Source organism: Ailuropoda melanoleuca, chromosome 8 (genome assembly GCF_002007445.2).
Source record: "Ailuropoda melanoleuca isolate Jingjing chromosome 8, ASM200744v2, whole genome shotgun sequence".
NCBI classification, from domain to species: Eukaryota; Metazoa; Chordata; class Mammalia; order Carnivora; family Ursidae; genus Ailuropoda; species Ailuropoda melanoleuca.
The window spans coordinates 69,143,599-69,157,106 of record NC_048225.1 but is presented as its reverse complement, the minus strand read 5'-3'; the positions used below and the strand labels follow the sequence as shown (position 1 = coordinate 69,157,106).

Below are 13,508 nucleotides of genomic sequence, written 5' to 3'. Positions count from 1 at the left end.
TCTACTTGTAGACCATTAATTCCATTTCTTTCTCCTGAAAAACACAGAAACTAGCCAGACTCTTCCCACATATTCATCTATTGGATAAAGTATTAATAGGGCAACTTATTTTTTTTTATTTTCTCTAAAGAACGATAAGAGGAATGCTGACAGCTTTCTAAAAAGTGTTCTGAAAACGCTTTCCTACAATAAGAATGGTGGTGACTCATTCATTTATCCATTCCACAAGGTTTTATAGAGCCCACATTTTGCTAGGCATTAGATACAGAAAATTCAATAAAAAATGTCCCTTCTCTACCATAGACTGGGAAAGCACTTCCACGGACAGAAGGTTGTATGAGCCAGAGAGCTCAGCGGGGTGATGAAAGCTTGTGTAAGATGCTCTGGAAGTATGAAAAATATTTCATCCGTGCTGGAGAGAAAATGGTGTGATGAGGCTTCCAGATGAGGTACATCCTAGGCCAAGGGTAAAGTGGTAAGTGGAGATGGGCCAAGCAAAGAGCAAAAGACAGCACTTCCTGGGCAAGTGGTTATGAAAGATGCCCACAACACCGTCATGAAACTGCCAGTGGTTGAGCGAGCCTGAGAAAATGGGGCAAAGACAGAGGGGACTGGTGGGCTGGAGGCCCCCGTGCCAACAGGCCTTCCACGTCACGGCCAGGAGTCCAGACTTGGCTAAAGGCAACGAGGAACCAACAAACAACTTCAAAAAGGTGAACCTCACATTCATAATTACCTCTGGTCACTCAAATTTGTGAAACATGGAGAGTGCATGAGGGAAAAGCAAAAGCATATATGGAAAAACATGATAGGAAGCAAATTGTAATCCTAACAAGAGCTGAACCAAAGTCATGGCAGTGAGGATAGAGAGGAGGGTTCGTTCGAGAACAGGGGGAGCACAGCTGGAGGACTTGGTCTGAATATGGAGAGGACAGGAAAGGGTTCAGGATTGGGGAAATTGGGATGGTGGTGTGACTTGTCACACGAAGGGTCCTCCATACGATTATTGGGGGATTTCTCAGCAGACGTCTTTCAGGCCAAGGGCAGTGGAAATGATCCACTTCCAGTGCCGAAGGAAGAGGACTGTCCAGCAAGAACTCCCTATCTGCAAAACTGCCTGTTGACACGAAGACAGGATGAGACATTCCCAGCCAAACAAACCAAAGGAGTCCATTATCAAGAAACCTTCCCTACGAGAACGTGCTTCGGGTTGGGGTGAACGGCAAGTTATTATTTGGTGGGTACACTTTTCAGCTCAGATGATGAGCAAGTTCTGGAAATGGACAGCAGAGGTGGTTGTGCAACACTGACTGTATTTGACCGTATGTAACACCACCAACTGCGCACTTAAAGATGGTTGCAACAGCAAATTTAATGCATGCATATTTTACCACAATAAAACAAAGAACAGGAAAAAAAACCAGAGAATGGTGCTTATTTTTTAAAAGATTTATTTATTTATCTTGCCGGGGGGGGGACGGATGAAGAGAGAAGGAGACGGAGAGAATCTCCAGCACACTGCCCACTGAGCAAGTTGCTCAACACAGGGCTCGATCCCAGGACCCCAAAATCATGACTGGAGCTGAAATCAAGAGTCAGATGCTTAACCGACTGAGCCACCCAGGCACCCTAGAATAGTGCTTATTACCTGCACCTAAACCATGACTGGTATACAAGGCAACCAGTTGACTTTCTTAATTCAATCAAATAAGCCACCATTCATTTTATTTTTTTTTTAAATCTATCAATGTGCTGAGTCAAAGTACCCCCCCCCAGTATTTCTGTGTGCACAAAGTCTGTAGTTAGCAATAAGGTGCCCCCAATATCGAGGAAGAAAAGTCTTCAAATAAGATTACTCTCAAGAATCCATGGCACTGCGAGATCTTTATCTCCAAATTGGCCACCTCTTTCTTTTAATGAGTTTCTACAGCACCATTGACAAATTACAGCCCAGTGGGAGAGCTACAAAGGTCAGTTCTTCGTGATGTGACTTTAGGGGACTCCCATAGGGCTGTTCCTTCCTGTCAGCCTCACTGTCAATACTTTAGAGGTCATCTGAGGTCATGGGCATCTCTGGTTCCTTTAGGGCCTCACGCTGCCTCAGTGGATATAACTTGTTATATGAAGTCATGGTTATCAACTGGATATAACTTGTTATATGAAGTCATGGTTATCAACTATCGCACGGCACCAAGAAGGCACTCAAGGGCTCAAGCAAGTAAAATGTGTTTCCCAGGGCAAGGAGCGTGAACCCCATTGGAGGGCCCACTGGGAAAGACATCGGTGAGAAGAGACATGAAAACTAGCCATGACGAACCGCCTAAGATACCCAGTACATAACCAGCACTCAGATGCTGGCTCTGCCACCTACTGCTGCGAACATGAGAACATCTCCAACTTTGGGGACAAAGCCCTACAGGTCACCGTCGGTTCAAACTCAGCTTCACTGCAGATGTCCCCTCCCAGTGTTCTTGACAGGAATGAACCCGTTCTCAAACATTGGGTGCCTGCTGGAACCACACACCATTCCAGGGCCTGAGGATTCAGTCACAATTGAAAGAAAGTCCCTGCTCGCATGGAGCTTATGTTCTGAGGGAGACAATGGAAACTCACAAGAAAATACATAACATGTCAGGCAGTGATGAGCGAAGGGAAGTGAAGGAGGATAAAGTCGAAAAAAAAAATAAAAATAAAAATAAAGAAGGATAAAGTGACAGAGGATGATAGGAAGTGTTAAGTAGAGCAGAAAGAGGAAAATGTGCTGAGCCACACAGACACAGTGGAACGGTTACTGAGGAGTCTAGCTAAAGCAGGTACACTTCTAAATTCTCAACACAACACAGATGAACTCTTTCATCCTCATCAAAATCACATGCTGTGGGTGCTATGATTAGCCTCATTTTGCAAATGGGGAAAGTGCAAACACATAAGAGCTAACTGACTTGCCTAGCAAGTGGCAGGGGTGAGGTTTGAACCCAGGCACGGTGGCCTGAGACTCTGTGATTATCCCCCCACACCACGCCAACCTGAGGATGGAGGGTCTCAAATGGAGGGAAAGTCAGGCAAAGGCCCTGTGGTGAGGAGAGGGCTTACCATGTCTCAGGAGCAGCCACAAAGTGAGAAGGAGAAGACATAAACAAAGATCCAGGAGAAAGCAGGGTCTGATCCTGTAGGATCTTGAGGACCATCGTTGGACTTGGGAGTACTCAGAGCGAGTCCAGCACCACGGGAAGTCCTCTCAAGGAAGAGAAACATGATCTGTCCAAGGTTCTCAAAAGTTCCTTCTGGTTGTTGGGTAGAGATTAATCCTTAAGATGAATGTATTAGCTTCCCATTGCTGCTGTAAAAAAGTACCAACAACTTAGTGGCTCAAGACAACACAAACTGGTTATCTTACAGTTCTGTGGGTTGAAACTTTGACACTGGTCTTGCTAGGCTAAAACCAGGGTGTGGGCAGTGCTGCGTTGCTTTATGAAAAGCTCTAGGGGGCAATCAATTTTCTTGCCTCTTCTGGTTTCTAGAGGCCACCCAAATTTCTGAGCTCCTGGCACCCTTTATCCATCTTCAGAGACAGCAATGGTGGGTACAGTCCCCACATCTCATCATTCCCACCCTTCTGCCTCCCTCTTCCACTTTTTTTGTTTTTTTAGAGAGAGAGAGTGCATACGTGTGTGAGTGGGTGGGAAGGGGCAGAGGGAGAGAGAGAATAACAAGTGACTCAATATCACAACCCGGAGATCATGACCTGAGCCGAAATCAAGAGTTGGACGTTCAACCAACTGAGCCGCCCAGGCGCCCCCTCCCTCTTCCAATTTTAAGGACCCATGTGATTACGTTGGACCTACCCAAAAAGTCCAAGATGATCTCCTCATCTCAAGGTCCTCACCTTAATCACATCTGCAAGATCCCTTTCGCCATGTAAGGTAACGTATCCACAAGTTCCAGGGATTGCAAGCTATTGCAATAGTGCAAGTAATTAATGCCTGAATAATTACCTTGGACATTTATTTTAAATGCACATTCTGCATTTTACCTATATTATTTCACTGAAATCTTACAACAGTAGTCCAAGTAGATATTGTCATCATCCCTGCTTTACAGCTGAACAAATCAAGAGTTACACCTTGTCCAAAAATGCACGGCACATAATGGAGAACGCTTGACTTGGCGTACAGGCCTGATCGATGCTGCAACCCCCTGCCTTTCCTGCTGCACCATTCACCTCAGTAACAGAAGCAAGGATGAAATAAGACTATAAACAATCATTTTTAAAGGTTTTTGAAACCTGTTATGAGATGGGAAGCAGGAGAGCCAACAGTCTCCACAGAAGTCATTTTCTCAGGAAGATTTGAAGGGCAATATAAGGATCCCCACAAGGAGATCAACCTGGTTCCCAGCACACTACACTTCCAGACAATTCTGCCATGTTGAAAACATGACAAACAGAGACTGTATGTGTTAACGTTCTGATGCTAGTAGACCACAGAGTTAAAGCTTTCTGGACAGCAAGTTGGACAGAAGGGATAGAGGAAGAGTGAATATATAAATATATATTTTTCCCTTGACCTATTTCTAACAAGCCATTCATCAGTTATTTCAATAGAAAACTCATTAAGGATTTTCTTCCCCAATAGACCTTTTACATTTCTTTCTCTCTGCCTTGCCTGCCCGTTACTCTAATTCATAGCTGCTCAATGTGTTCAGGCTTTAGACTGCAGTGATGCTCAAACCAGATCCAGTAATGCCTCAATCACTCATTTTCGAAGTCTTCCTAATTAGGACACTTATCTCCTCTCTACAGAAACGCACATTAGGGCTCAAGGAAACCACACAGGTGAGTCAGCCACGGCCCCCTAGGTGCATGGCGAAGCAGCCGTGTGTGTGTGTGTGTGTGTGTGTGTGTGTGTGTGTGTGTGTGGTGGTGTAGAGGAGACCTGGGGGCCGGGGCCAGGGGCATTTTGCTTCGTTGTATGGCACTGCTTACGCTGTGGGCAGAGAGCAGAGTTCATGGGAGGCCCCCACCTGATGCTGTCCTCCATTTACCTATTTCCACTGGGCAGGAGGAGAATGAACTCAGTGCCTGTCGGAATCTCAGGGACAGGGGTTCTGGAGTTTGAAAACTCACCATGAGTGATTTTGAAGGCACTCCGTCCCTGCCGTGGGGTAATTACGATCCTTGGAAATTAGAAGCCAAGCCAGCCGAATTCATGAGGGGAGGCTTGTGGAGCACTTCCTCGGAGAAGAAGGGTCACCGCTCAGGGTCCTCCCTCGCGATCTCTTGGGAAGACTACTTGTGAGTCTCCGGGTCACAGGCAGAGAGGGAACGAAGTGCTCCCAGGCCAGCACCCAGCTAGCACCCTGGGCAGCCTCCTTCCTCAGTCATGGAAAACACTTCTGAAGTTCAGGATGGGTGAGAATGTGGAAATTCACCCATCTTTGCCCCACAGTCATCTCAATGTTGGGAGCGAGTTCCGTCTTCCCAGCTTGACTCAAACCCAAGTATAAACAAACCTTCCAAAAGATGTCTGCTCTCCACTCTAAGAAAATCGAGCCACAACTCACAGAAAGCTGGGAGCCACGCAGCTCCATTGTGTGTCTTCAGAGAGGCCGAAGCTCACGCTCACCCGGGATACAAGGGACGGGGCTGCTGTGTTGTTGGCTGGCCTGCAAGAGTGAAAGGACAGGTGAGTGTTTCATGGAAGCCTGTGCTGGGAAGGACAGAGCCCTGTCACCTTAGGATGGCAGAAGCCAGCAGCCCAAGGCTTGATTCACATAATTCAGTTAGGGGAGATTCCTTCCTGGAGGGAGAGCCAGTGGAAAGATGTCTTAACTTTCCACGGTTAATGCTTTCCCAGTTTCCATGGAGACCAAGGTAAAGCTGCGGCCCTGATTTTCCTTGTGAAAGACAGAGTGACCTCCTCAAACCTGAGAAGACACTCAGGCTTGGTCCCCCCTCCTCAGTGCACTGCCCTCCCTGCCCCTCCGGGGAACAAGCCCCACCTAGAAACCTCTATGCTCCCTTCCACGGTCCCTCACACCTGGCAAGTGAATGTTGCTCTAAGTAAAGCAAAATTAAAATTTGACATTAACTGTATGATTTTACTGCTCACCTGTAGGTTGTCTATTTTTAGAAAGCCCTCTGAAAGCAGACGCAAGGAACACCAGTAAGAAAAGAAATGATAGGGTTCCCTCGGCACCATTTCCTTTCCGTGTTGCAAGCAAGCTGTGGTTCGAGTGCGGAAGCACGGCCTCTGGCGCTCTCGGTGCCCTGTTCACTCAGCCTTGGGCCTCACACTTGCCATGCACGCACCCGGAGTCTCACGGACCCCTGTGCACCTGTGACACGGGACACCCCTGGGCTCTGCGGATCAGGACACCGCAGGGAGCATGGGGCGCAGAACAGCGGGCCACGAGTCGTGCATCTCGGTCCACCCGTGCGCATCCTCAATGGCCCCAGCAGCCTTCACTCACAAAACACACGGTCACGGATAAAATTACTCCAAATTTCAGAATGACGACAGCAGTCACCTTGAGCAGCTTTATCAGCTGGACACGGAAGCACCTTGTCATATCCGGGCTTCCCCTGCCCAGCACCCACCGCCCCCCGCAGCTCGGCTGGGCAGGCTGGTCGGCCTCAAGACCTCGGTGGGTCCTGCGTTGAAAATGGGATCCTGAGCAAACCCCCTCCACCCACAGAACAGCAGGAGGCTCAGAGTAGGCAAAGACACAGTGGCAGAGTGAGGCTAGCCTGTCAGCGGGACAGCAGGGCACGGCCTGCCTAAGGAGGAGGGTCAAGTGACCGCACTGTGGGTCGCAAAGCAAACAAACCGCACCGTCCCCCAGACAAGGCTGAAGCAGTGTCAGAGCCTGAAAGGGGTTTTACTTTCAATTAAAACAAAACTCCGGTGAAGTTTCTTCCAGGTAAGCCTGCTACCCGATCGAATTGCTGGATTTCTTTTCCCCCTGGTTGATTTGTAATGTAGGCGAGAGCGGCTCTGTCTTCAATGGCCTGGTCCACAGGGCAAAATTTTACCTTCTCGAGTGGAGCACAGTAAAGTCAGTAAAGTGGGTGATGGTTTCTTCGTCTACAGATAAAGGATGATGGACGGAATGTTTCACTTTGAAACCAGTGGCAGAGACTCAGGCAGACACAGCTTAAGGCTGCTCTTTGCTAATGTCCCTTCTCAACAGCTTAATGCCTCCAGAGGACTGACTGAAACCCATTTCCAAGAAATCAATACCGAAAATGAAAGAACGCGGATAGAGTAGAATGCACTCCCCCCTCCCCCTTGCAATGCTCCGGATCAAGTATGGATAGACCTGATTCCTGCCCAGAGCCTTCCCCAGGACCAGGGCACCCCGCCTCCCCAGATAATGATTCCTTCTGACCTCACGCAGCAGAAACCCCTGTCAGAATCCTTTATACCAATTTTGCAATAGAGATTGTGTTTGTTCCTTAAATTGAAAAAGAGCTCTGCTGTCTGCCCGCGTGTGTTCTAGGAGTTAAGGAAAGGGTGGGTAAGTTGTAGAAATTTTGTAGGTAGGGAAAAAAAACAAAGCCCCAGGTAGACTTTTTTGTGAGCATTTTGATGACAAAAATCTTACAGGAGACCGAAGGTAAAAGTCATACACAAAACCCTATTTATGTTACTAGTAGCACAAATTTACCTTTTGCGTGGAATGGGAACTCCCCGTGCAGCCCTGTGCTTTCTCCTGGAGAGGAGAAAATCGGTAGTTAGCTGTCACGATTGCAGCCTTAATTTTGCTCATTCACGCTACCAGGTTTGACCTTCCTTCACCTAGTTACTTAGAGCAGAAATTTATTGGAAGCAGAAACTCACAATAAAAAGGGAAGCTTGTTTTTATAGCTCGATTTTATCATATTCCCCAAAGCATGAAAGTTATTATCTCAGTAAATTTCTGCACTTTGGTTTCAGTATTAAATATTAAATAAATATAAATTTACAAATACTGACTTTGGCAGAAACCTCCATAGCCTCGTACTGAGCATGTATTCAAATCTGCTAATTTTGCTATGAATTTGTTCTTTTGGAGAGTAATGTTACATAACTGCATTTACTCTGTTTTTGGGCTTATAGTAGCAGCTTAAGTCCTTAAAATAATTCAAGTTTAAGATACTGTGCCAACAGCTGTTGGATTACTTCACCCCAAATCTTAACCGTTTCTTATTCTTGCATTGCTTTCTAAGTGATAAAGGGGGCCCATTCCTCCAACAAATAAGTATTGACCACTTACTATGTGGCAGGTGCTATGTTAAGCATTGTAGGATATGCAGGGATGAACAAAATAGATTAAAGTCTGTTACATTCTAGCAAGGAGAGCTGAAATAAACAAGTAACTGAAGTTGTTGATTTCAGACAGTCATAAAGGTTTTGAAGGAAACAATACAGGGTGATTCCAGCTTTGATTCTCAACTGTGTTTACATGATAATACTCATAAAACTGGATATCATCATAGGAAAAGAGCATCCCAGGCAAAGGAAACAGCCCATAGCAAAGCCCTGGGGCAGAAAAGCCATTGACAAGTTTGGGAAACAAAGACTAGTGAGCTGGGGGATGGTGAGCAAGAGAAAGGATGGAAGGGGAAGAAGGGAGAAGTAGCCAGAGAGCAGCTCACCCAGGAGCCTGTAAATCACTGCAAGGACTTTAGAATGAGGGGTTGCAATAGGAAGCTGTTTGTGGGTCTTCAGTAAGAGAATGACATGATCTCAATCACGCTTTCAAAGGTCATTCTTGCTGCTGTGTAGAGACTAAGCTGTAGGAGGACAAAAAGGGAAGCTGAGAGACCAACTAGCGAAAAAGAATACTCCAGTTGGAATATGAGAATTTTAATCCCGTCTCCTTTACAAAACTTACCCAAGACTACTAGGTGTATGTTTTACAATCTATAAAATGGAGATACGACAATAAACTTATATATCTCAAGACGTATTGTTACAATGAAATGAAATCGTGTAAGTGAGAGGACTTTGAAAAGTACAAAGCGTTCCATGCAGCTGAGGAATAAACCACTCATTTCTGTTCTCCGTAAACTCCCTGAAACACCACATTGGATGCTACTTTTTATAGTATAAAGTATTGTGCTAGAAATGCATAACCATGGAACGAGGTCTCAGTTTGCGTTGCTTGAAAAATGTCTTTATCAGGAAGGGTAGTGTGTTCGGTTCATCACACAGAAACTGGAAGACACCAAAACACCATTCACCTACTATATGTGCAGAAATTTCTTAGGGAGGCAGAAAAGTAAGCATTTCAATTAAGAATTCAGATGGCTGATCTCTTTACATCCAAAATTCAAGTGTATAAAGAAACAAGCCAGCGGTCAGAAAAAAATTCACAATGACTTGCCTTAATTCTGTTCTTAAGCCAAGCTCAAAGCTCACTCATGCACAGATTTATTTATGCCACCGACACCTCTTTTGGTGCCCGTTTTCTGCACCGTGTTCTCTCTTTTAACTTGCACATTACCCTGTTATGTGTGACATGATGGCCATTTTCCCCATTTTACAGATGACAACACTAAGTCTTTGAAGAGACAAAGGACTTGCCAAAAGTATCCTACTACTTAGTATACCGCTAGCTCGTGGTAGCGTAAGATTCGGTCTCAGGTCCCCAACACCCAGCCTCAGGTGTGGGATCCTCCGTGTGGTCTAGACCATTACACCTGCTGCTTCTAACTGCTGAGGGTCCAGGGAAGGAGCCAGTGGAAAGAAACACAAAAACCAATTGCAAAACAAAGGAAGACCGCAGATCCGAGGAAAGCTAAGAGAAATGAGTCTCTGAAAACCTTTGTTGTCTGTTTCTTTTGCAATGTGCAGAGGTAACTGTAAGAATCTGAAAATGAGTCCAACATGTAGTTTGCTTCCTATTTCCTGCTTTCTCCTTTCCAAGTGAGCGGACACCAGGAATAAATAGCTGAGTGAACCAATCCTTAGGCTTCCCGTTGAAATTGTGGGTGGATATTAACACAGCCCCGGAGGACAGAGGAAATCTGCCAACACCACCTGCACCTCCCAGCCTGGCCACTGCTCACACACCCGAGGTGAGAAGCCCCCAGGCACAGAGCCAAGTCGGGAAGTACAGTTCCATTTGCACACCCCTGCTGTCCTTGCAGTCACCTGTGATCCCTCCCTGGGGCCCAGTGAGATGGCAAGAGAGGACTGGAAATTCATTCAAACCAAACTTCAGTGACGCATTAACGCTTAAAGCAAGAGGCCTGGGCAAAGCTCCTTTCTTAATGTCTTGTGCTGTCTCAGGAATCGGAGTCTTAAGGAAATGTCCTGCTTGGCCAGTGAGAGGGAGAGAGACTGTTTGGCATGGATGAACTCTGAGAAAAGCCTGGAAGGGTGTGTTAAGCTGCTGCTCTCGACAGTATGGTGGTTCCTCCCTTCTCTGTGGGGGATGCACTCCAAGACCCCCAGGGGAGGACTGGAGCTCTGGATAAGGGCTCTATAAACCCACCTGCTGGAGATGCCCGTCTGGGGGGGCAGTGCCAGGACCACACGACTCCTAACACCTGCCTCTCTCTGCCTGCAGTGTTCCCTCCCTGGTCCCCTGGGGAAACCCAGAAATGCAGCTCCCTTCCCTTCCCTTCTCTGTCCTCGCCTCACTTTCTGGCATTCTCTCTCTCCACTCCTTCCTCCCCCACGAAACCAGAGATACCGGCTGTGTTTCAAGACCCTCAGTCTCTCCAAGTCCGAGACAACTAATTTAATTTCTCCGAAGAAGAGGAGAAACAGTCAGCCCTCCTCACTTGGTTTTCCCGCCCCCGGATCGCAGACGGCTTCCCTCCCTCCCGCACGCCCTGGCAGACTGCGGTCATCACTCTGGGCCTGCCAGAGAGGTTATTCTGGTCTTTCAGGAGGCTAGGTCAAAGCTCTCTTCCAAAATTCGCGGCACCAAGTTCTCGTTTCTGACCCACCCTTTCACCCTAGCACTTAAAAAGGCAATAAAAAGTAAAAAATAAAAGACCCAAGAGATTGATAGCTTGGCTATTTTGTGGCAAACGCGTTGGCCCGGACTAGATTTCTGGGTCTCCTGTCCGGGACGTTTGGAAAGGCACATCTTTCAGTGAGGTAATTACGTGAGGGCAGTTAGTCCCGAGTATTGGTGCCACTCGAGTGACACACGTGTCTGGATAATGGATCTGATGCCCGGTATCCCTTCCCGCCCTCTCGCATTCTTCTATTCCAGCATAAAATAAGGTCACATCCAGCCCATCCACAGAAGAGCTCTTATGTTTAATGAGTTTTTAAGTTGCATTCAGTCACTTTCATTGGCACAGAAGAGCCATTTTGTTGTAGACGTGTTCCCCTCTCCTCTCAATTCAAAGAACTCATTTTTCAAGATGAAGTTTTAACCAGAACGGTACACCCATAGTTTGTTGGACCCTGTTCCTTCAAGGCCTCCTGCTACCTACACCCCCTGCCCCGCTCAGCTGACCCTTCTTTCATCAGCCAGCGGCTCCAAGAAGCATCTCCTGGGCACCTCATGTGAGGTAGACACCGGACAGTCCCTGGGTCATGAAGATGAATCATCTTCCTTGCTGAAAGCACAAGCACCCACATATCATAGATTCGGCACAAGCCACAGAAGCGTCATCTCACCAGTCGTGCAAGCCGCCAGCTCCCGTAGCTCTCATCACACCGCACAGGCAGAAGCCTGTAAAAGTTAAATGTACTAAGTATGACGCTTTGGGTCGTTCAGAAGCACGAGGACATCTTCAGTAGCCAAGTGATTATCATTCAGAGGACCACGCACAGATCCTGGTGGCTTCCAAAACTGTTGTCTGAGTCCCGGACGGTAGCTTGGGGAGGAATGCTGTGTAAACCCTCAAGAATCCTTTCCAGGAAAGGAAACACGTAAACGAGCAGCAACCCCTTCAGTCTGCGTTTTGGGTTTGGGGGACGTGAAGGGGCAGGTTGCTGTTTCTAGCAGTTGTTTACTTCAAACATCTCGGATGGAAATGGCTCATAATGAAGTGGCCGGCGCAGAGAAGCATGTTTGTGGGGGAGAGTGACTGACTTCAGAGGTGCCGGTGGGGAAGCAGCATCTGTGTGCAGCTGGGACAGACTGCTGCTTGTAGCCACAGTCCGCCCCCCAAATGTCTTCGATCTCACGTGCTGTGGGAAACCTGGGGAGCTCCAAGGCTGGGGAGGTGCACATGCCATCTTGACTACACTTTTTCCTTTTATTGACTTTGCTAAGATCCTCATAATTGGTTCATTTGACTCCCCACATCATCCCAACACGATGTTCCACACTTCTGTGTGTGGCAGTAGGAGAAAATAAAGCCCAGCCCAGAACTAGCTTCACCTCGGAAGCCGGATGTCCCATCCTCCCCCATCACAGAGCGTTTCTCCCTGAGGGGTTTCTCCCCAGTGCTGGGCTGGTTCACCGGCACCTGCAGCCCCACCCCATCCTCACCCCTCCGGCCACACCCCCACCCCTACCCCCACCCCACGGGTTCTTCCAATCCTGCTGGCCTGCCACTCCTCCTTTCTGGATTGCCATCAAATTGCAAAATTTCTTTCCCTTTACTGTGCAGGTGAATTCTGTTCCATCTCGTACTTAACGCTGCCCAGCAGGCTGTGTCTCGGGGGCTTAGCTTTTCCGCCCCCACAAGGCCCCTCAGGCCGCACCAAGGTGTGTTCATAACTGCTGGGAAAACCCACCCTTGAGACAAACGTTGCTCCTTCTGCAGAGGACAAAAGCAGTAGCGACGGCAGGTGTTTCTGGAAAGACACGTTGCCTTCCTGCTGGCAGAGGAAGCAGAGAAGGCTGGAGTTGCTGGAGGGTTGTATCAGCCAGCATTTCTCGAGCCCACTGCACGGGCTGAGCTAAGAACCGTGGCAAGTGTCTGACATGCCCTGGCTGAACCTCCCGACAGTCCCCTTCACAGAAGAGGAGACGCTCGCAGACAGGAGGCATCTCACCCAGGGTGACGCGGCCCTCGAGAGACCCGAGCCAGCGGGGTCCTCCTGCGGCTCCAGCCTCACGCTGTACCCAGCGCTGTGCTGGGCCCGTGAACAGCCGGCCCCGCAGAAGGAAACCCGTGCTTTGCCCAGTCAGCCAGTTTCCGTGGTGAAAATGCTCCCACTGAAGCCTATGTCAGCCTACTACCAACGTGACATCACAGACACAGCGCGGGGAAGAAATGGACAGTTAAGTACGATGATGTCGTAATGACACCAATGCACCAATAACCCCAAGAGCATACAGGAGAGCGGCATGTAGTAAAATAATTACAATAATACATTTCACATATTTGTTCGCTATTTTCAAAGTGCTACTTAATTGTAAGCTTGAGTACTTTTTAAAAAATATTTTATTTATCTATATGAGAGAGAGGGAGCATAAGCTTGGGGAGGGGCAGAGAGAGAGGGAAAAGGAGAGTCCCCGCTAAGGAGGCAGCAAGGTGGGGGGGTGGCCTCAACCCCAGGACCCTTAGATCATGACCTGAGCTGAAGGGAGACGCTTCACTGACT

At 47.8% G+C, this 13,508-nt stretch overlaps 1 long non-coding RNA gene across 1 annotated transcript; it reads right to left on the bottom strand.

The window, feature by feature from the left end:
* Nucleotides 1–5,601: 5,601 nt before the first annotated feature.
* On the bottom strand, nucleotides 5,602–11,890 carry LOC117803514. The gene is made up of 3 exons (XR_004627491.1): nucleotides 11,628–11,890; nucleotides 7,669–7,713; nucleotides 5,602–5,664 (listed from the first exon to the last, which is right to left on the bottom strand). It is a non-coding gene; the product is annotated as an uncharacterized LOC117803514 (long non-coding RNA).
* Nucleotides 11,891–13,508: the final 1,618 nt, after the last annotated feature.